Raw genomic sequence first — 21133 nt, forward strand, 5'->3', positions numbered from 1 at the left:
TCCTGTGCCAGCCGGTATGAGTGGTGGGCACTGGCAGTGGGCACACTACAGTCAGTGGAAGTCAGCCTGACACACACTGGCAGGCAACTAACCTTAGATTAAAGTGTAAAAATTAAGTGCCTATTTTTTAAGCAAAGTCCTGTGCCACTCGGTATGACAGGGGTGGGCACTGGCAGTGGGCACACTACAGTCAGTTGAAGTCGGCCTGACACACACTAGCAGCAGGCAAGCAGCTGAAATTACACTAAAGTGTAAAAATTAAATGCCTTTTTTATGCAAAGTCCTGTGCCAGCCGGTATGAGTGGTGGGCACTGGCAGTGGGCACACTACAGTCAGTGGAAGTCAGCCTGACACACACTGGCAGGCAACTAACCTTAGATTAAAGTGTAAAAATTAAGTGCCTATTTTTTAAGCAAAGTCCTGTGCCACTCGGGATGACAGGGGTGGGCACTGGCAGTGGGCACACTACAGTCAGTTGAAGTCGGCCTGACACACACTGGCAGGCAACTAACCTTAGATTAAAGTGTAAAAATGAAGTGCCTTTTTTTTAAGCAAAGTCCTGTGCCACACGGGATGACAGGGGTGGGCACTGGCAGTGGGCACACTACAGTCAGTTGAAGTCGGCCTGACACACACTAGCAGCAGGCAAGCAGCTGAAATTACACTAAAGTGTAAAAATTAAATGCCTTTTTTATGCAAAGTCCTGTGCCAGCCGGTATGAGTGGTGGGCACTGGCAGTGGGCACACTACAGTCAGTGGAAGTCAGCCTGACACACACTGGCAGGCAACTAACCTTAGATTAAAGTGTAAAAATTAAGTGCCTATTTTTTAAGCAAAGTCCTGTGCCACACGGAATGACAGGGGTGGGCACTGGCAGTGGGCACACTACAGTCAGTTGAAGTCGGCCTGACACACACTAGCAGCAGGCAAGCAGCTGAAATTACACTAAAGTGTAAAAATTAAATGCCTTTTTTATGCAAAGTCCTGTGCCAGCCGGTATGAGTGGTGGGCACTGGCAGTGGGCACACTACAGTCAGTGGAAGTCAGCCTGACACACACTGGCAGGCAACTAACCTTAGATTAAAGTGTAAAAATTAAGTGCCTTTTTTTAAGCAAAGTCCTGTGCCACACGGAATGACAGGGGTGAGCACTGGCAGTGGGCACACTACAGTCTGTGGGCCTGCAGCTCCTCACACACAGGCAGGCCAGGCAACTGCAATATGTATATAAAGGGAAAAAAAAAAAGCAGACTAATGTTGCAGCCCTAAAAAGGGCTTTTTGGGGTGCTGTCAGGACGCTGTCCTTACAGCAGAGATCAGATGAGTCTTTCAGGACTGGAGTGGACACTGAATTCACTAGCCTAGCTATCGATTTCCCAATTAAATCAGCAGCAGTTACAGTCTCCCTCCTCTCACTAAGACTGCAGCTTCAGAATGAATCTAAAATGGATGCTGTGCAGGAGGTGGGAGGGTCTGGGAGGGAGGGTATGCTGCTGATTGGCTGGAATGTGTCTGCTGACTGTGAGGTACAGGGTCAAAGTTTGCTCAATGATGATGTATAGGGGGCGGACCGAACATCGCATGTGTTCGCCCGGCAGAGGCGAACGCGAACAAGCTATGTTCGCCGGGAACTGTTCGCCGTCGGATAGTTCGGGCCATCTCTACTTAACTAATCTAAAAAAAAAATTACAGGTAGAGGAAGGCCACCCCGCAGGGGCCGTCGTGGTCGTGGTGCTGTGATTCCCTTTGGCCCTAGAATAATGCCCAGTGTTCAGAGGCCACGTACCCTGAACTCGAAAAGTTCTGAGGACATAGTTGACTGGCTAACACAGGACACCCAATCTTCTACAGCTTCCGCTCGGAACCTTGACGCACCATCCTCCTCCAGCTTAGCTTCGGGCACCTCTCAAGTTACCACTTGCCCGCCTGCCTCCACCACCAACGCTAGCACCACAGCCGCTTCACTTGATCTGTCAGAGGAGTTATTTACACATCAGTTGGAAGAAATGAGTGATGCGCAACCATTATTGCCAGAGGATGTAGATAACAGGGATATGTCTCAGTCAGGCAGCATTACACACATGGACGTACGGTGTGATGATGATGATGTTGTACCCGCGGCTGCTTCCTTTGCTGAGTTGTCAGATACAAGTGAAGCGGTTGATGATGACGATGTGTCCATGGATGTCACGTGGGTGCCCGCTAGAAGAGAAGAAGAACAGGGGAAAGTTCAGATGGGGAGACAGAGAGGAGGAGGAGACGAGTTGGAAGCAGGGGGAGGTCGTCGCAAAGAGCTAGTGGCACAGTCAGACAGCATGCATCGGCACCCGGGGTCTGCCAGACAGCACGCCAATCAACGCATGCTGTTGCCACCACCAGAATGCCGTCATTGCAGAGCTCAGCAGTGTGGCATTTATTTTGTGTGTCTGCCTCTGACAACAGCGATGCCATTTGCAACCAGTGCCAAAAGAAACTGAGTCGTGGGAAGTCCAACACCCACCTGTCGTGGGAAGTCCAACACCCATGTGTGAAGGCACATGATCGCACATCACAAACGCCTATGGGATCAACACATGAGTACAAGCAGCACACAAACTCAAAGCCGCCATCCTCCTCCTGGTCCAGCATCTTCAGCCACGTCAACCACTGCTGTCCTCCTTGCCCCCTCTCAACCATCCGCCACTCCGCCTCTCACCTTCAGCAGTTCCTGCTCATCTGCCCACAGTCAGGTGTCTGTCAAGGAAAGGTTTGAGCGTAAGAAGCCAATGTCACAAAGTCACCCCCTTGCTCGGCGTCTGACAGCTGGCTTGTCGGAACTCTTAGCCCGCCAGCTTTTACCATACAAGCTGGTGGAGTCTGGGGCCTTCAAAAAATTTGTAGCTATTGGGACACCGCAGTTGAAGGTACCCGGCCAAAATTTCTTTTCACAAAAGGCAATCCCCAACCTGTACTCTATTGTGGAAAAGGAAGTCATGGCATGTCTGGCACAAAGTGTTGGGGCAAGGGTCCATCTGACCACTGATACCTGGTCTGCAAAGCACGGTCAGGGCAGGTATATCACCTACGCTGCACATTGGGTAAACCTGATGACGGCTGCCAAGCATGGAATGCATGGCTCTGCAGAGGAGTTGGTGACACCTCCACGACTTGCAGGCAGGACTGCTGCCACCTCCTCTACTCCTCCTACTCCATCCTCTTCCATAACCTCCTCGGGTGAGTCCTCTTCTGCTGCTGCGTCTTGCTCCACATCAACGGCACCCCCCCCCAGCTCCCCAGGGGCTATTCCACATCCCGGTTACGGCAGTGTCACGCCGTCTTGGGATTAAACTGATAAGAATAGAACAACATAACACACCACAACTATCTGGCGGCTCATTAGATTGCACGCGCAGTGCCCCAAATTTGAAATAGGAGGACCGACCAAGCATCTTTTTCCATCTCCCTGTTCCTAAAATCGATGCCATATACACGTCCCCTGATAGGGGACGTAACAGGGATTAAACTGATAAGAATAGAACAACATAACACACCACAACTATCTGGGGCACATTAGATTGCACGCGCAGTGCCCCAAATTTGAAGTAAGAGGACCGACCAAGCATCTTTTTCCATCTCCCTGTTCCTAAAATCGATGCCATCTACATGTCCCCTGATAGGGGACGTAACAGGGATTAAACTGATAGGAATAGTACTACTTAACACACCTTATAATAACGCAGAGAGAGGCAACGCAGAGAGAGGAGTCTGAAGAAGAGGAGTCAGAGGACGAAGGTGGCTTTGAGGAGGTGGAAGACCAACCACAGCAGGCGTCCCAGGGGGCTTGTTGTCACCTTTCGGGGACCCTTGGTGTTGTACGTGGCTGGGTGGAGGAAGAGACCTTCAATGACGTCAGTGAGGACAAGGAACGGGACATGGCTAGCTTGGCATCCAACCTTGTGCAAATGGGGAGTTTGCGGTTTTGCAAATGGACTATTTGTGGTTGTTTGCGGTGCGTTAAACGGGGAGTTTGGTCTGTCAGAGTTTGGTCTGTCACTGTGAAGCGGGCGTAACCCTTACACTACCTGATCAATACAACATCATACCTGATCGTATACACACACTGGATGTTTTAAAGCACGTTATTCCAAACAATTTAGGAATGTTAGGTGATTTATGCCCTTTATGGATTAAAACCCGACTCTGCGTCAACTACGTAATTTTCCATGGGAGTTTTGCCATTGATCCCCCTCCTGCATGCCACAGTCCAGGTGTTAGTCCCCTTGAAACAACTTTTCCATCACTATTGTGGCCAGAAAGATTCCCTGTGGGTTTTAAAATTCGCCTGCCTATTGAAGTCTATGGCGGTTCGCCTGGTTCGCCAGTTCGCAAACATTTGCAAAAATTCGCGTTCGCCATTCGCAAACGGAAAATGTTATGTTCGCGACATCTCTACTCATCACCAGAGGAATGGGGAAGTAGGCAAAAATGGAGTTTGCAAGCCTCTCTAAAGCGAACAAAATTCTCACTACCCCGGAGAACATACTGTATCAACAAACTCCATGAATGCCAGCAGAACTGGTCACCTGAAACTCAGACACAGTTTTACGGAGATCTGCTACCTCCAGGGAAAGACCTTGCATGCGGTCAATCAAGGCTGAAACCGGATCCATGCTTAAGACGGTTATGGCGGTTTATAATGTCACGGATGGTGTTGCAGAAAGCTGGAACTTATAAATAAACATCCGACTGGCTTGATCCCAAACTAAGGAGCATATGGGTGAGCCCTATAAAACCCCTAGAGCTCTCCCTAACTGCTATGCCCATGCAAAGATCTTTATGTTAGACGATTGCATGCCCACGTACCTTATCCTATGTGACACCTGAAAACCCTATAATAGTGAGGGGACACGACCACTGGCTCCCTGCACTTAATACGGATGGACTCAGGGTCACCTAGAATCAAGCCAGCAAAGAAACACAAATAAAGGAAAAAGACTTATCTTGAGGAATCAGCAGCAGCAGCTCCAGCAGTGAACACAATCCAGGAAGTGGTATAAACCGCAAAGTGAGGCAGTATGGGAGGGAATATAAAGGGAGGCAATTAGTGTAAATAGGTGACAGCTGGGAGAAGGAAAGGAGATGACAAAGTGAAACCAGAACAAAGAACATCATGCAAGAGGTACAGAAGAATGTCTGCCAGACCTTCTCAGAGAGCTGGCGGTGACAGCTTTTTGATGACTCTGCTGGAGGGGGTTCCATGAGCCAATCACCTAGCTCTGCACCAGAAGTGGAAGTGATTGAGTGCACTGATTCCCAAGCACTTATGTTTGAGGATGAAGATGTGGGAGGACAACCGCAGCATGTCTCTGATGATGATGACAAAACACAGGTGTCAACTGCTGCAGCTTTATGCAGTGTGCAGACCGGCAAGGAGGGCACGGGTGAGCAGTGGATGGAAGATGAAGTGGAGGATGATGAGGCCCTAGACCCCACATGGAATCAAATTTGGAGGAAGAGGTAGTGGCCATGCCCCTAGACTGTATGCCTGCTTCTGCCCACAGCACTGAGAGACTGAGCACACCAAAGCCAGCTCAAAGGAGTTCACTGGCATGGCAGTACTTCAGGTAATCTGCTAACAACAAGACACGGGTGGTTTGCACACTGTGCAGTCAGGGCCTGAAAAGAGGCATTAACGTTCTAAACCTGAGCACCACATTCAAGACCAGGCATATAATTGTATATCATGAGCTGAGGTGGAGTAGACACCTGAAAAACCACAAAAGATCTGAGGCTCTTCCTGCTCCCTCTTCTCCTTCATATAAGATAGGGCCAGGGGCTATCCATAGTATTTAGTATATTGGGCAGACTGGATGGGCCAAATGGTTCTTATCTGCCGACACATTCTATGTTTCTATGTTTCTATGTTTCTATGCTGCAGCCTCAGCTTCTTCCTCCTCGTTTGGAGCGTCAGGGCCACCTAGCTCCCTTCAAAGAGAGGATGTGACAATCTCCACACTGTCCCATGGAAGCATTCAGCTGTCCATTTCCCAAACACTGGAGAGAAAGAGGAAGTACCCCCTACCCACCTGAGAGCCTTGGCCCTGAATTTTTGCATTTAAAAATTCCTGTCCTTTGAAGAGCTGCCATTCCGCCTGATAGAGACGGAGAGTTTTAAAATTTAATGACGGCGGCTGTCTCACGGTACCTGATGTCCAGCTGCCACTACATTTCCAGGCAGGCCGTCCCTGCCCTGCACGGACAAGTGGCGAAAAAAGTAAAGTTTTATATTGGCAGAGTAGAGAAGTATACCGTCCTCACCCAGCCATTGATATACTCCAGCGCAGTTTGCCAATGTTTTGGGGCCTCCCCAAACAAAAAATGAAAACAGTGTTGGCTAGCCTCTCCATCTCTTCCACCTACACCACAATATCTACATCCTCTTCCACTTGGACTTCCACCTCCTGGTTTAAGATAATTTGTTATATTGGCAGAATAGAGAAATATACTGACTGCATCCCAAAATTGGCTATAGGTCACACACAGAATTAACAGAAAAAAACAAAACACAAAAGCAGTGTTGGCTTCCTCTCCCTCTTCCACCTACACCTCCACAGATTTCTCAATTTCCTACTCCACTTGGACCTCAGCCTACTGGTTCAAGATTATATATTTTTATTTTATATATTGTATGTTATTTTAAGTCATTTCCATATCCACATTTGTTTGCAGTGCAATTATCCTGCTTTTAGTCCCATTTTGCTTCCCTTTGCAGCCATCTAGCCCTTTCTATGACTATTTTACAGCCATTTTACAGCCCAAAAGTTCGCTTCCCCGTTAAATTTAATGGGGTTCGGGGTAAAGTTCGGGTCAAGTTTGACCGAACCCAAACCAAAACATCTATGGGTTCACTAATCCCTAGTGAACACCCTAAAATTTGTAGCATCAGGCCACAATTTCACCCCAGAATCAAAGATGAATGTATGTACTTATATATAAACAAACATAAACAGCCCAAAATTTGTAGTATCAGGCCGCAATTTCACCACAATTACACAATTAAGGATTAAAGGATTTATTTATATAAAAAAGAACATGAACACCCAAAAATCTGTAGTGTCATGCCGCAATTTCACCCCAATTACACAATTTAGAATTAAAGGATTTATTTATATAAAAAACAACATGAACACCCCAAAACCTGTAGTATTAGGCCACAATTTCACCCCAAATATACTATTGAGGATTAACAGATTTATTTATGTAAAAAAATAAAAATATGTAAACACCCCAAAATCTGAAGTATCAGATCACAATTTCAACCTAATTACAATTAAAGAGAATTGAATTATGTATAAAAGAATGTGAACACCCTAAAATCTATAGTATCAGACCCCAATTTCACCCCAATCACAGATTCAAGGTTTAATGGAATTACTTATGTATACAAGAATGAAAACAACCTACGATCAGCACTATTAGAATACTTTTTAACCTCAATTAGTGAAGCAAGTTTTAATAGAATAGCTCCTATTGGGCAAGCTTTACACTCTTCAATTGGCCCCTGCTCTCTCCCAATAGTGTGGATAATGCCTCTCTATTATATCCCTACACTATCTCTAAACTGTGCCTGAACTGTTCAAAAGTATTATTTTGTGAATAAAGTCTTTCCTAATCACTGTCCCTAGTGCCTATAACGTCTCTCCCTGCACTAAGTTTATTGGAAAATGGCAGAGACCGGGCAGTAGGAAACTTTTTATAGGGCTGTGACATCACAGGGGCTGGCTATCTGCTGATTGGCTGGCTGCACGGCATTACGGGTGATCCCTCGTTCTGGGGCTTCTTACTTCCTCTTTCTAACATGTGCAGGAACCATTTTAGAAAAAATCTGATTTGTTACCATGAAGTGCAAGGCAATTCTATTTTGTGATTAATCAAATTTCTGCAGCAATTCTGATCGAATTCCACTTCATCAACTTTGAGTCGCTCAACTCTAAAAGGAACCATAGTCACCGAATATGGGAAGAACGCTCTGTCTGCGCTTCATCAGTGAGGGCTGACCCATGCACCCTTCATGGTGCACGTCTTCAATCTGGTTGTCACCCGATTCCTAAAGTACTCCACCCAACTGCAAGATGTCTTGAAAATGTCAACAAAATTGTGCATGCACTTCAGCCACTCTTACCATCCAAAACACTCCCTTCTTGTGCTGCAAAGGCAGAATTGTGTCTCTGACATCTCCTCATATTTGAACTTTCCACACATTGGAACTCCACTTTCCACATGTTGGACCGACTGTATGAGCAGAGGAAACCTGTGACCGATTTCTTGATGATGCAAATGGACAGGACTACTCCCTGGTGTAACTTCAACATTAGACAGTGGCAGCTCATGTGTGACAACTGCCGTTTGCTCAGGCCCTTTGAGGAGGCTACTTTATTTGTCAGTTGCTAGGACTACGGAAAGAATGATGCCATTCCACTCCTTCATGTCCTGGAGGGGATGCTGATAAATCTTACTGGTGAGAAGAGAGAAGACATAGTGTCTAAATCTCACGGCCACCTTAGCCCTGTGGGGCTGGAACTGGCAAAGGTGGAGGAGGACATAAATGCCCAGGAATTCTCTACAGAACTAGGTGGTTTATCTGCAAAGCAACAGGAGAGGAGCAGGAGGAGCATGAGGAGCTAAAGGGGGTGAGAGGCAGTACCAGCTCCATTAACAGCAACTTAAGTCTTGGGTCCCTGATGAACACATTTCTTCAGCCGCCTACTGAAGAAACCACCAAGGAGCAGCAGCAGGAAATGGAGCAGAACCTGAACTAGCAGGTGGTGGCATACTTGGACTGCAACCTGTCATCCCAGATCAAAGAAGCTCTGTACTACTGGGCAGCTAAACTTGAATTGTGGCCCCAACTGGCCAAGTTTGCCCTGGGCAAGCTTTCCTGCCTGGCCAGTAGTGTGGTATCAGAGTGGGTGTTTCGTGTGGCGGGTGGCATAGCTACCCCAAAGAGAACTTGCCGTTTAACCCAAAATGTTGAGAGACTAACCTTTATAAAGATGAATCAGGAGTGGTTCAAACAGGATTTACACACGTCGGTGCCTGATACAACAGAGTAGATTATTCTGGCAGTAATGATCTCACTGTAGTGTGCAGCCACACCAGAACATTGTGACAAATGGTTTGTTACTTCTGCCCATGTCCTGCTCCCACTATTCTGATGCTGTCACCCGACTGATGCCACACGCCTGTTGCCTCTACTGCCATCTGTCCCTATTGTGATCTGCTACCATCCTGTGCTGTTACTGCCACTGCTGTTAACCCTCCATCCACACTCCTGAGCCACTATTGTGACTCTTCATGCTGTTACCATTCTCACCACTCTGTTACGGGGTCACTAGTGTCACAGTTTGGCAGTGTTGACATCACCATTTTTTTTCCATTCATCTGATCCATCAGAAGAACAGAAAAATAACCCTGAAGTTTAACTGCAGGCCGGGATAGACTGGATTTAATGCGCCAAGCGACTGAATAGAATTTTTGAAAACTTCCCTTATCTCTAGCTATAGCATAAAAAAAAACTGAGTATTGCAAATCTGTAGTTGACAATTCACCGAATGCTACATCTGTATAATGTTAGCCTGTTGAAATTATCATATTACATAGACTAAACTAATAAACAAAAATAAGAGACAGATTGTAATTAGTATGCACAAAAAACTCCATCATTTCCTACATTTTGTACTATGCACAGTACATTGTGTGGTCTGCTTTGTCTATTGCTTTTGTCACTGCTGGCAAATGAACTGTGAGTTCTCTGCAAAATATGAATACAAAACATTTCTATTCCTCTTGTAGTTGCCATTGAGAGTTGCAGATAAGAGATTTCCTTATGAGTGCAAATCGCAGTGCAGCTGGCTGATAAATTCTTGGTGAGGGCTTTGCAGCGAACAGTATGGAACAAAAACCTCATTTGCTAAAACTAAAACTAATTTCAGCTTTGACAAGTCAAATGAAAATTAGAAGCACAAGTGTTGCTTCTCAACACGACAGCAACTTCCACAACATAATCAAAAACAGAAAGTCATTTATTTAATAGCAGAGCAAAATTTAAAAAGATGCTTAAAAATAGCCCCAAATTATTATTTTTTTAGTTTTAATTATAGTGCATCTTTATAATTTACATCATCCTTCAGTATTTATTCTTACTTTCCTTGTTTCCATAAATAGAAATCCGCTGATCGGCTGATATTAATTGTCAAGACGCCAATATTTTTTAATTATTCTACCTGTGACTCATTTCTTTCTGCTTATATATGAGAGTTATGTTCAATTTTTTAAACTGAAATACTATTAATTTATGACTTGGTTAACTTATTGACTTCTCTCGAACTCTCTCTCACATGAAAAGTAAGTGAGTAGGAGAGGCTATAAAGCTTTTTTCTGAAGATTTGTATATTTAATATTCATTTTTTTAATTTTTTTCTTTAAAAAACAAACAAGAATAAAATAGAAACAAATCAATAAGCTATATGGAGGAAATGCATGAAATGTGGAGATTATGATTATTATTACTTTCTCTCACCCTCTAGCATACACAGTGCTTGCGTCATATTCTTCAACTTATTGGCTCCTTGAACAGTGAAAAGAGCCCTCTCAGATGCCATGCCTTTTAAAAGTTGCTATGAATTTTACCCTGATAGTCACACACTTATCATAAGAGACAGCACTAAAGCCTATGGCAGTATCATAGATTCATACTTTAAGTTTATTGATGGTGAAATTGATGACAACTTGAAATCGGTGATAAGGAGAAAGGCATAGGAGTTCTCTGGGGCACACTCTGGTGTAAGGGACACAGGCCAGATGGTGGTTTGTGGTGCCCTTGATGGTCTGTATTAATGTGCCTATGGCAAGGTCCCTTGTAGTTGTGACGCCAGTACCTTATGTGGTGGTACAACCATTTACTGTAGTGTTAATTGAGGAACTGGAGACTGAGACGAGGATGGTGTAATTCAACTTATAACTTTTACTGAACGTTGCTCCTGGTAACAGTAACATCCAAGTATTAAACAGTCTCTTTAAGATGGACAGAGGTAAAGCTGCTACAGGTCCACTGCTGACAGGTGTGATGTCTGTCTCTCAGGCTATTAGATGATATAGATTTTTATGCTTACTGGTAGAGGACTTTTATGCTGGTCCTTGTTATCCCAGTGCAGGTTCGTGAGACTGCCGTGAGACTCACTTTTAAATCCAAAGGTCCTAAGGCGCTTGTAGAGATGGCCGTAACCCTTTGGGGGTCTCCTTCTTTAGTATTCTCTGAATTAATATCCTTCTGAGTATATGGAGCACTTCAACTCAGGGCTCAAGACTCCAGACTGAACTGGACAGAACTAGACTCCACTAGAGACTGACACACCAGACTAAGCCTGAGCTGGACTATATATATGGGAGGTATTATATACCCCTAGTGGTAGGCTCAGTGTAATGTAATCTAAATACACCTGTAGGCAGGGATTATACATAAAGATGCATTGCAGAACAAAACAGGTTATATAAAGCATACAAAGCAACAACACAACAACTTTGCAGTACCCACAAGGGTAGTGGGACACTGCATTCACAACTGCATCAAAAGTTCTGTTTGGACCTCAGTCGCAGATTCCGTTAAAGACCGGACGAGTCCAGTAAAAAACAGGATTCCAAACAGAAACAGTACAGACTCCTTTGTAGTCAAGGCGGTTGACTGTTCAGCTCCATTAGGGTCAGTTATTCGCCCTATCCTTTACTTCCGTAATTTCAGTTATTCTGCTCCTCTTACAGTGCAGAACAACGTAAAAAAATAATAATAAATAGCAATGATGTGAACCCAGCCATAGTAGGTAAGTCTGACATAAGGGAAATAGACCATGTCCTTCATTGGGGACACTGACTAGTGTGAATGGTGACACACTCTCTCTATGTTGGTCTATGTACTGTATGCACAAAGAAAAAATATCATATTTAAAAAAGTGAAAGCATTTGTATGAAGAAGTATGCCCAAATGTTGACACATGTATCATCTTTGTTCCCACATTCCAGGATGTTCATCTATTACAGGGATGCCCAACCTGCGGCCCTCCAACTGTTGAAAAAATACAACTCTGTTCATGCCTGGACAGCCTACAGTTGTTAGGGCACGTTGGGAGTTATAGTTTTGCAACAGCTGGAGGGCCGCAATTTGGGCATTTCTGATCTATCACATACTGCTAAACTTCTTGTCTGGTTACACAGGAAAATACACTTGCAGTGGAAATCTACAGAATTAGGGCTTGTTCACACAACCGTTGGTGTCCCGTGCCCGTGCTGTGAACCGCAAATTGCGGTCCGCAATGCACGGGCCCCTTCCGTGGGGCAGGCGCATGGGGATCGCAGACCCATTCACTTCAATGGGTCCGCGATCCCTCCGTTCCGCAAAAAGATAGAGCATGTTCTATCTTTTTGCGGTGCGGAGGCACAGAACGGAACCCCAGAAAGCACTCCGTAGTGCTTCTGTAGTGTTCCGTTCTGTGCTTCCATTCCGAATCTCCGGATTTGCGGACCCATTAAAATGAATAGGTCTGCATCCGTGATGCTGAATGACAACGGAACGGTGCCCGTGTATTGCAGATTCGCAAATGCGGTCCACAATATTGGAACGGGACACCAACGGTCATGTGAACGAGCCTTAAAAAGGAAAAAAAGAAAGCTGAGTAATTAGAAGCCAATTTATCAGACCTTTGAAACTGCATGGATAGGGTTGGGCAGCAAGTGTTCTGTACAAATAGCAGCGGTTTGCTCTGCAGAATGGATTTTCTAGACATGTTGTAGATCATATCTTTCAGACGGGCGTCCCAGATTTTCTCCGGATGCGTCCCGGGTGCATTGCGGAAAACCCACGCGAGTGCGCACACAATTTCAGTCAGTTTTGACTGCGATTGCATTACGTTGTTCACGCGTGATAAAAAACTGAATGTGGTACCCAGACCCGAACTTCTTCACTGAAGTTCGGGTTTGGGTTTGGTGTTGTGTAGATATAGTTATAAGGGAAAATAATAGCATTCTTAATACAGAATGCTTAGTAAAATGTTGCTTGAGGGGTTAAAAAATTATTAACTCACCTCATCCACTTGATCGCGCAGCCGGCATCGTCTTCTTTCTTCTTCTTTGGGGACCTGCAAAAGGACCTTTGATGACGTAATCGTGCTCACCACGTCAGCGCAGGTCCTGCTGAATGAAGATAGAAGATAGAAGGTCCCATGTGAAAGGGGCCTAATATATAAAGCTGAGTGTGTGTATGTGTGTGTAAAGCCTCATGCACACAGCCGTTTTGCGGCCTCTCCGTGCATTGGGGAACTCATTTTGCCGGGATGGATCGAGACCCATTCAACATGTTCTATTTTTTTGCGGTGCGGAGGCACAGACAGAAACACCACGGAAGCACCCCGTGCCTCCGTTCTGCACTGCAGCTCTGGATTGCGGCCCATTCAAGTGAATGGGTCTGCATCTGTAATGCGGGGGACCCATGGCCGGTGCACGCATATTGTGGACCCGCTGTTTGCGTGCTGCAATACGGTCATGGCCAGGCAATGGCCGTGTGCATGAGGCCTAAGGGAGTGGAGTGCTGTGGAGGCCACAGTTCAGGGGGCAGGCAGGGTGGCCATTCAGGCCACCCTCAAAGGATGGACTTAAAAACCCCGCCCCAGGTCCCACTAAGCCACGCATCCAACCGGGTTAAGCCATTCCCCCTCCCACTCCACAGCCAATGGGGATTGAAAAAATAAAGGTCAAAATCAACTTATGTCTGCTGCAGGGGTGGGAGAGAGGGTGACTTTCTCCCTGCAGCTCACGCTTAGACAGCACAGTGCTGCTGTCTGAGAGTGAGCTGTTCAAAAGGACATCCCTGTGTCTCTCCAGGCTCTGCGCAGGACGGAGGACAGGGAGTTTAAAAGCCAGACTGTCCAGCCTAAAACCGGACAATGGCCACCGTAGTGGCAGGCTGCGGTGGAGGTCACAGTTAAGGGGACGGTCCGCTATGGAGGTCAGTGTTATGGGACACTGCTGTAGAGGCCACTATTAAGAGGACAGGGTGTTGTGGAAATCACTGTTAAGGAGATGGGGTACTGTGGAGGTCACTAATAAATGGGCTTCCACTGTGGTGGTCACTGTTAAGGGGGCGGAGTGCTGTGGAGGTCACTGTTAAAGGTGGGTGCTGCTGTAGAGGTCACTGTTAAAGGGGCAGACACTGTGGAGGTCTCTGTTAAAGGGGCATGGAATGGTGGAGGTCACAAGGGGACGGTCCGCTATGGATGTCATTGTTAAGGGGTGGGGTGCTGTAGTGGTCATTGTTAAGGGGGCGGGTTATTGTGGAAATCACTGTTAATGAGACAGGGTACTGTGGAGGTCACTGCTAAAGGGGAGGGCACTGTGGATGTTACACTTAATGGGGCAGGTCACTGTGGAGGTCAGTGTTAAAGGGGTGAGGGTACTGTAGATGTCGCTGTTATAGTGAATACTGTTGATATCTTTTATTGACACACACAAACATTAAATGAAATAGATTAAAGATACCCGTGCGAAGCCGGGGCCTTCTGCTAGTAAATAATAAATTAAACCTTTTAATTGTCCTTAAAGGGTCTGTGGAACAAATTAAAGTATATTTCTTTAGCCATTTCGACACTAAAATTCTCCTTCTGTTTTGTGTCAACAACTTCTATGGAGTACTAAGAGTCTCAATTTCAACAGATTACAAAGCAACCCCAATCTAATTTGATCCTGTCCTGTCATATTTTTTCCATCTGTTCTCTACATCTTTCCAGCATATATTTTATAAGCTTCTAAAAGTTAGGAACCATATTGAAGGGAGTATGGCAGCAGTGTTTCACCATGGAGACACATAGGTCTGTAGGAGAACTGCATGCATAAAACAGTAGGATATTATCAAAATTGCTGCAAGAATATTCACTGAGCACTAGTCCCAATACACACAGGGTGAGTAAAGTGACACCCCTGCCTGCCTAGGAAAGCATGACAGCGGAGGACATGGGTAACTAGCCTAACAGGAGAAAAACTGCCAGATGGTAGATACTTACACAAAGCTAAGTGCAGCAAAGCTTGAATTAGGTCTGGAATGTTTTCGGACTGCATGTATCCGAGCTGAACAAAATAAAAAAACAGATCTGGCCCTAGAAGTTTTTTGGGAGTATGTTGCCTCTGTTCTTTACTCTGCCACCACGCTCCTCCTCTGATGTTACCTCCTCATCAGCACCCTGATCCAGCTCCCACATCCTGTTCAACATACAATCATCATCATAGCTCCCCCAACCCATCTGGCCACATTTATCAGACTGTGATATATCATTGTGGCTTCCTTGGCCCTTCACCGAATACAAATATAACAATGCAGCGTTTGGAGCAAACTATCTTTCATCTAAGCTTGTAATATCACTGGTTCAAAAACTACATTTTTGTACTAAAATGTCTGAAACTCATGGTCTGATGCAGTAATATAACAATTCAGTGTTTGCTGTGAAATGTTTTTGAACTAAGAGTTTAATATCACAAACGTTCAACAATTATTTTTTTTTTTTTTTACTTAAATCTCAAACACATGGTCTGATGCTTTTGCTATAAAGCAACACATCTAATAAAATGATTATAATTCACTGAAACTCAGCGTTTGCAGTAGAATGCTTGATGGCAATGATGAACTGTAAAAACTTTGGGGGGAAAAAAGGTGTCTCTCTGTTCATATTAAAATGAGGTTTTTCCTTACAGGGAGTTAGTTTTGTAATGTAACTACTAGGCTGAGTTGCTTCAGCAGCATGCAGCTTAGGCACAGTGTGTCAGCCCTTCATTCCCTCAAAGCTTTCCCTTATCAAATTCTCTAAAATGTAAACAATTATATATATATATATATATATATATATATATATATATAATAGAGAAAGCAGGACTGCACTCCAAATTGTGATGAAAATCAAAGTGGTTTTATTCACCCATATTATGGCAAATGTTGCGACGTTTCAGCTCATATGAGCTGAAACGTCGCAACATTTGCCATAATATGGGTGAATAAAACCACTTTGATTTTCATCACAATTTGGAGTGCAGTCCTGCTTTCTCTATTATACTATTGGGGATTGTCGTTGCTCCCTTTTGGACATTGCACCCACTTCTCTGGTTGGTGCTCCCGCTGGACTTTCTTTATATATATATATATATATATATATATATACATATATACAGTTGCAAGAAAAAGTATGTGAACCCTTTGGAATTATATGAATTTTGGCACAAATTGGTCATAAAATGTGATCTGATCTTCATCTAAGTCACAACAATAGACAATCACAGTCTGCTTAAACTAATAACAACACAAATAATTAAATGTTACCATGTTTTTATTGAACACACCATGTAAACATTCACAGTGCAGGTGGAAAAAGTATGTGAACCCTTGGATTTAATAACTGCTTGAACCTCCTTTGGCAGCAATAACTTCAACCACACGTTTCCTGTAGTTGCAGATCAGACGTGCACAACGGTCAGGAGTAATTCTTGACCATTCCTTTTTACAGAACTGTTTCAGTTCAGCAATATTCTTGGGATGTCTGGTGTGAATCGCTTTCTTGAGGCCATGCCACAGCATCTCAATTGGGTTAAGGTCAGGACTCTGACTGGGCCACTCCAGAAGGTGTATTTTCTTCTGTTTAAGCCATTCTGTTGTTGATTTACTTCTATGCTTTGGGTCGTTGTGCTGTTGCAACACCCATCTTCTGTTGAGTTTCAGCTGTTGGACAGATAGCTTTAAGTTCTCCTGCAAAATGTCTTGATAAACTTGGGAATTCATTTTTCCTTCGATGATTGCAATCTGTCCAGGCCCTGACGCAGCAAAGCAGCCCCAAACCATGATGCCCCCACCACCATACTTCACAGTTGGGATGAGGTTTTGATGTTGGTGTGCTGTGTCTCTTTTTCTCCACACATAGTGTTGTGTGGTTCTTTCAAACAACTCAACTTTGGTTTCATCTTTCCACAGAATATTTTGCCAGTACTGCTGTGGAACATCCAGGTGCTCTTGTGCAAACTGTAAACGTGCAGCAATGTTTTTTATGGACAGCAGTGGCTTCCTCTGTGGTATCCTCCCATGAAATCCGTTCTTGTCTAGTGTTTTACGTATCGCAGATTCGCTAACAGGGATGTTACCATATGTCAGAGACATTTGAAAGTCTTTAGCTGACACTCTTGGATTCTTCTTCATCTTATTGAGCAGTCTGCGCTGTGCTCTTGCAGTCATTTTTACTGGACAGCCACTCCTAGGGAGAGTAGCAGCAGTGCTGAACTTTCTCCATTTATAGACAATTTGTCTTACCGTGGACTGATGAACAGCAAGGCTTTTGGAGATACTTTTATAACCCTTTCCAGCTTTTTGCAAGTCAACAATTCTTAATCATAGGTCTTCTGAGAGCTCTTTTGTGTAAGGCATCATTCACATCAGGCAATGCTTCTTGTGAAAATCAAACCCAGAACTGATGTGTGTTTTTTATAGGGCAGGGCAGTTGTAACCAACACCTCCAATCTCATCTCATTGATTGGACTCCAGTTGGCTGACACTTCACTCCAATTAGCTCTTAGAGATGTCATTAGTCTAGGGGTTCACATACTTTTTCCACCTGCACTGTGAATGTTTACATGGTGTGTTCAATAAAAACATGATAACATCTAATTCTTTGTGTGTTATTAGTTTAAGCAGACTGTGATTGTCTATTGTTGTGACTTAGATGAAGATCAGATCACATTTTATGACCAACTTGTGCAGAAATCCATATCATTCCAAAGGGTTCACATACTCTTACTTGCAACTGTATATATATATATATATATATATATATATATATATATATATACACACACTGCTCAAAAAAATAAAGGGAACACAAAAATAACACATCCTAGATCTGAATTAATTAAATATTCTTCTGAAATACTTTGTTCTTTACATAGTTGAATGTGCTGACAACAAAATCACACAAAAATAAAAAAATGGAAATCAAATTTTTTAAAACATGGAGGTCTGGATTTGGAGTCACACTCAAAATTAAAGTGGAAAAACACACTACAGGCTGATCCAACTTTGATGTAATGTCCTTAAAACAAGTCAAAATGAGGCTCAGTAGTGTGTGTGGCCTCCACGTGCCTGTATGACCTCCCTACAACGCCTGTGCATGCTCCTGATGAGGTGGTGGACGGTCTCCTGAAGGATCTCCTCCCAGACCTGGACTAAAGCATCTGCCAACTCCTGGACAGTCTGTGGTGCAAAGTGATGTTGGTGGATAGAGCGAGACATGATGTCCCAGATGTTGTCACGGCTGAGGATGGGGGAAATCCTCAGCCGTCCAGTGACGGAAGATGTCCAGTCGCTACTCGCCAGGAACACAGAATCAGGGAGCAGGTAACCTCCTGTTGCGTCCCTAACGCTGACCCTGTCTCCTACCTGCATGGGCCGACCTTGATGGTAGGAGGACTCATGCGCAGGAACCTCAGATCCCTGACTTACCCTCTGACCGGTCCCTGGGCTAAGGAGCAGGGTAAGACAACCCACTCCTCCTAGGCACGGAGGAGCAGGAGTCTCACTGGCCAAGCAGCATGAAGAAGGGGGTACATAAACAGGACTATGGATAAGACAGGTGAACCAAACAGTTCCACACAAACCTGTCTCAGCCTTGCTGACTGGAACCCGTGCTAAGGAAAGGCTGTCCACACAGACAAAGGTAAACAGCACACACATGAAGACACACAGGGACCAGGACATCCATAGCTGCACAAAAACCAAAGACACAAGACATCAACAACACATCACGGTATTAGAACATATGACCGGAAGGGTGGCCCTTACAAGAAGATGGAAATCACAGGAGGCTGCAACAGCAAAGCATGACTGTTGACAGCAAAGCAACCTACTGAGCCATGCCAATATGAGAGGCTTTATAGGCCTAAGAGGCCACACCCAACGGTCAGACACACCCAGTGACATCACACACACTGGGAAGGGAGTTAACCCTTCCAGCACCTCAGGAAAGGGAAAACACCAACTTAAAGGAACAGTGTCCAACACAACAAACACACTGTGGTTGTTGCCGCAGGCAACGACATGGGTGGCAACCGTGTCCTGGGAGTCAGCCACAAGGCCGGGACACTGCCACCACATGTACACAACGACAAACGTTGCCACGGGCAACCACAGTGCAGGAAAGGTGTCCGTGCACACCACACACTACACAGAGTGCACACAGACAAACGACAGTGCATACATACACGCACACAAACTCCAAAGGGACCGCACACATACCTGTTGTCCGCGGCAACCGCACTTGAGGCAAACTACATCAAGCCTCAAGCTGCGGTTGAAACAACAACCCAAACCGCGGGCAAATGTATGCGGCTCCCAAGGAGTCACGGCCAAAACCTTGGCCGTGACAGATGTGCTCAATTGGATTCAGGTCTGGGGAACGGGCGGGCCAGTACATAGCATCAATGCCTTCGTCTTGCAGGAACTGCTGACACACTCCAGCCACATGAGGTCTAGCATTGTCTTGCATTAGGAGGAACCCAGGGCCAACCGCACCAGCATATGGTCTCACAAGGGGTCTGAGGATCTCATCTCGGTACCTAATGGCAGTCAGGCTACCTCTGCTGAGCACATGAAAGGCTGTGCGGCCCTCCAAAGAAATGCCACCCCACACCATTACTGACCCAATGCCAAACCGGTCATGCTGGAGGATGTTGCAGGCAGCAGAACGTTCTCCCTCCGCGTCTCCAGACATTGTCACGTCTGTCACATGTGCTCAGTGTGAACCTGCTTTCATCTGTGAAGAGCACAGGGCGCCAGTGGCGAATTTGCCAATCTTGGTGTTATCTGGCAATTGCCAAACATCCTACACGGTGTTGGGCTGTAAGCACAACCCCCACCTGTGGACGTCAGGCCCTCATATCACCCTCATGGAGTCTGTTTCTGACCGTTTGAGCAGACACATGCACATTTGTGGCCTGCTGGAGGTCATTTTGCAGGGCTCTGGCAGTGCTCCTCCTGTTCCTCCTTGCACAAAGGCGGAGGTAGCGGTCCTGCTGCTGGGTTGTTGCCCTCCTACGGCCTCCTCCACGTCTCCTGATGTACTGGCCTGTCTCCTGGTAGCGCCTCCATGCTCTGGACACTACGCTGACAGACACAGCAAACCTTCTTGCCACAGCTCGCATTGATGTGCCATCCTGGATAAGCTGCACTACCTGAGCCACTTGTGTGGGTTGTAGACTCCATCTCATGCTACCACTAGCGTGAAAGCCCCACCAGCATTCAAAACTGACCAAAACATCAGCCAGGGAGCATAGGAACTGAGAAGTGGTCTGTGGTGACCACCTGCAGAACCACTCCTTTATTGGGGGTGTCTTGCTAATTGCTTATAATTTCCACCTGTTATCTATCCCATTTGCACAACAGCATGTGAAATTGATTGTCACTCAGTGTTGCTTCCTAAGTGGACAGTTTGATTTCACAGAAGTGTGATTGACTTGGAGTTACATTGTGTTGTTTAAGTGTTCCCTTTATTTTTTTGAGCAGTGTATATTATATTATATTTTTTTATTCTTTACCTATAGTGTCCCTATCACACCACAATACTTGAGTATGACTCTGTATACTATAGAACCATTTTTCTGGCAGATACTGCCAGACTCACTCTTTCCTTGTCAGAAGCAGAACACACTAAGGTGCTTCTGTTTTCAGCAAAGGCATCTCACTGCCCCCCCCCCCCCCCCCCCATTAGCTGATCAGCCTCTTAGCCAATCAGGGCAAGCCCCCTCTACTTTATCCCTATGTCATGTAATTCTCCATCTTCTTCTTCTCTAATAATTTGCCAATTTTACATTATTTATCCAACTGAATTGCAAAGGCTTTGGATTGATTTGGCAGATTCAATTTTGTGAAGTTCATAATGAATTTGATTTGTTTAGAATAGATTTGCTCATCCTTTGTTAAAATCTATATCTTTTTTTAACTTTGCCACTTGTTTGTTTAGATGACCTTTATTCTTTTAGTCACTCTAGAGAACGTATACATTTCATGTTTCTTTTTTAACTAGAAAGTA

This window comes from Bufo bufo, chromosome 3 (assembly GCF_905171765.1).
Source record: "Bufo bufo chromosome 3, aBufBuf1.1, whole genome shotgun sequence".
Taxonomy (NCBI): Eukaryota; Metazoa; Chordata; class Amphibia; order Anura; family Bufonidae; genus Bufo; species Bufo bufo.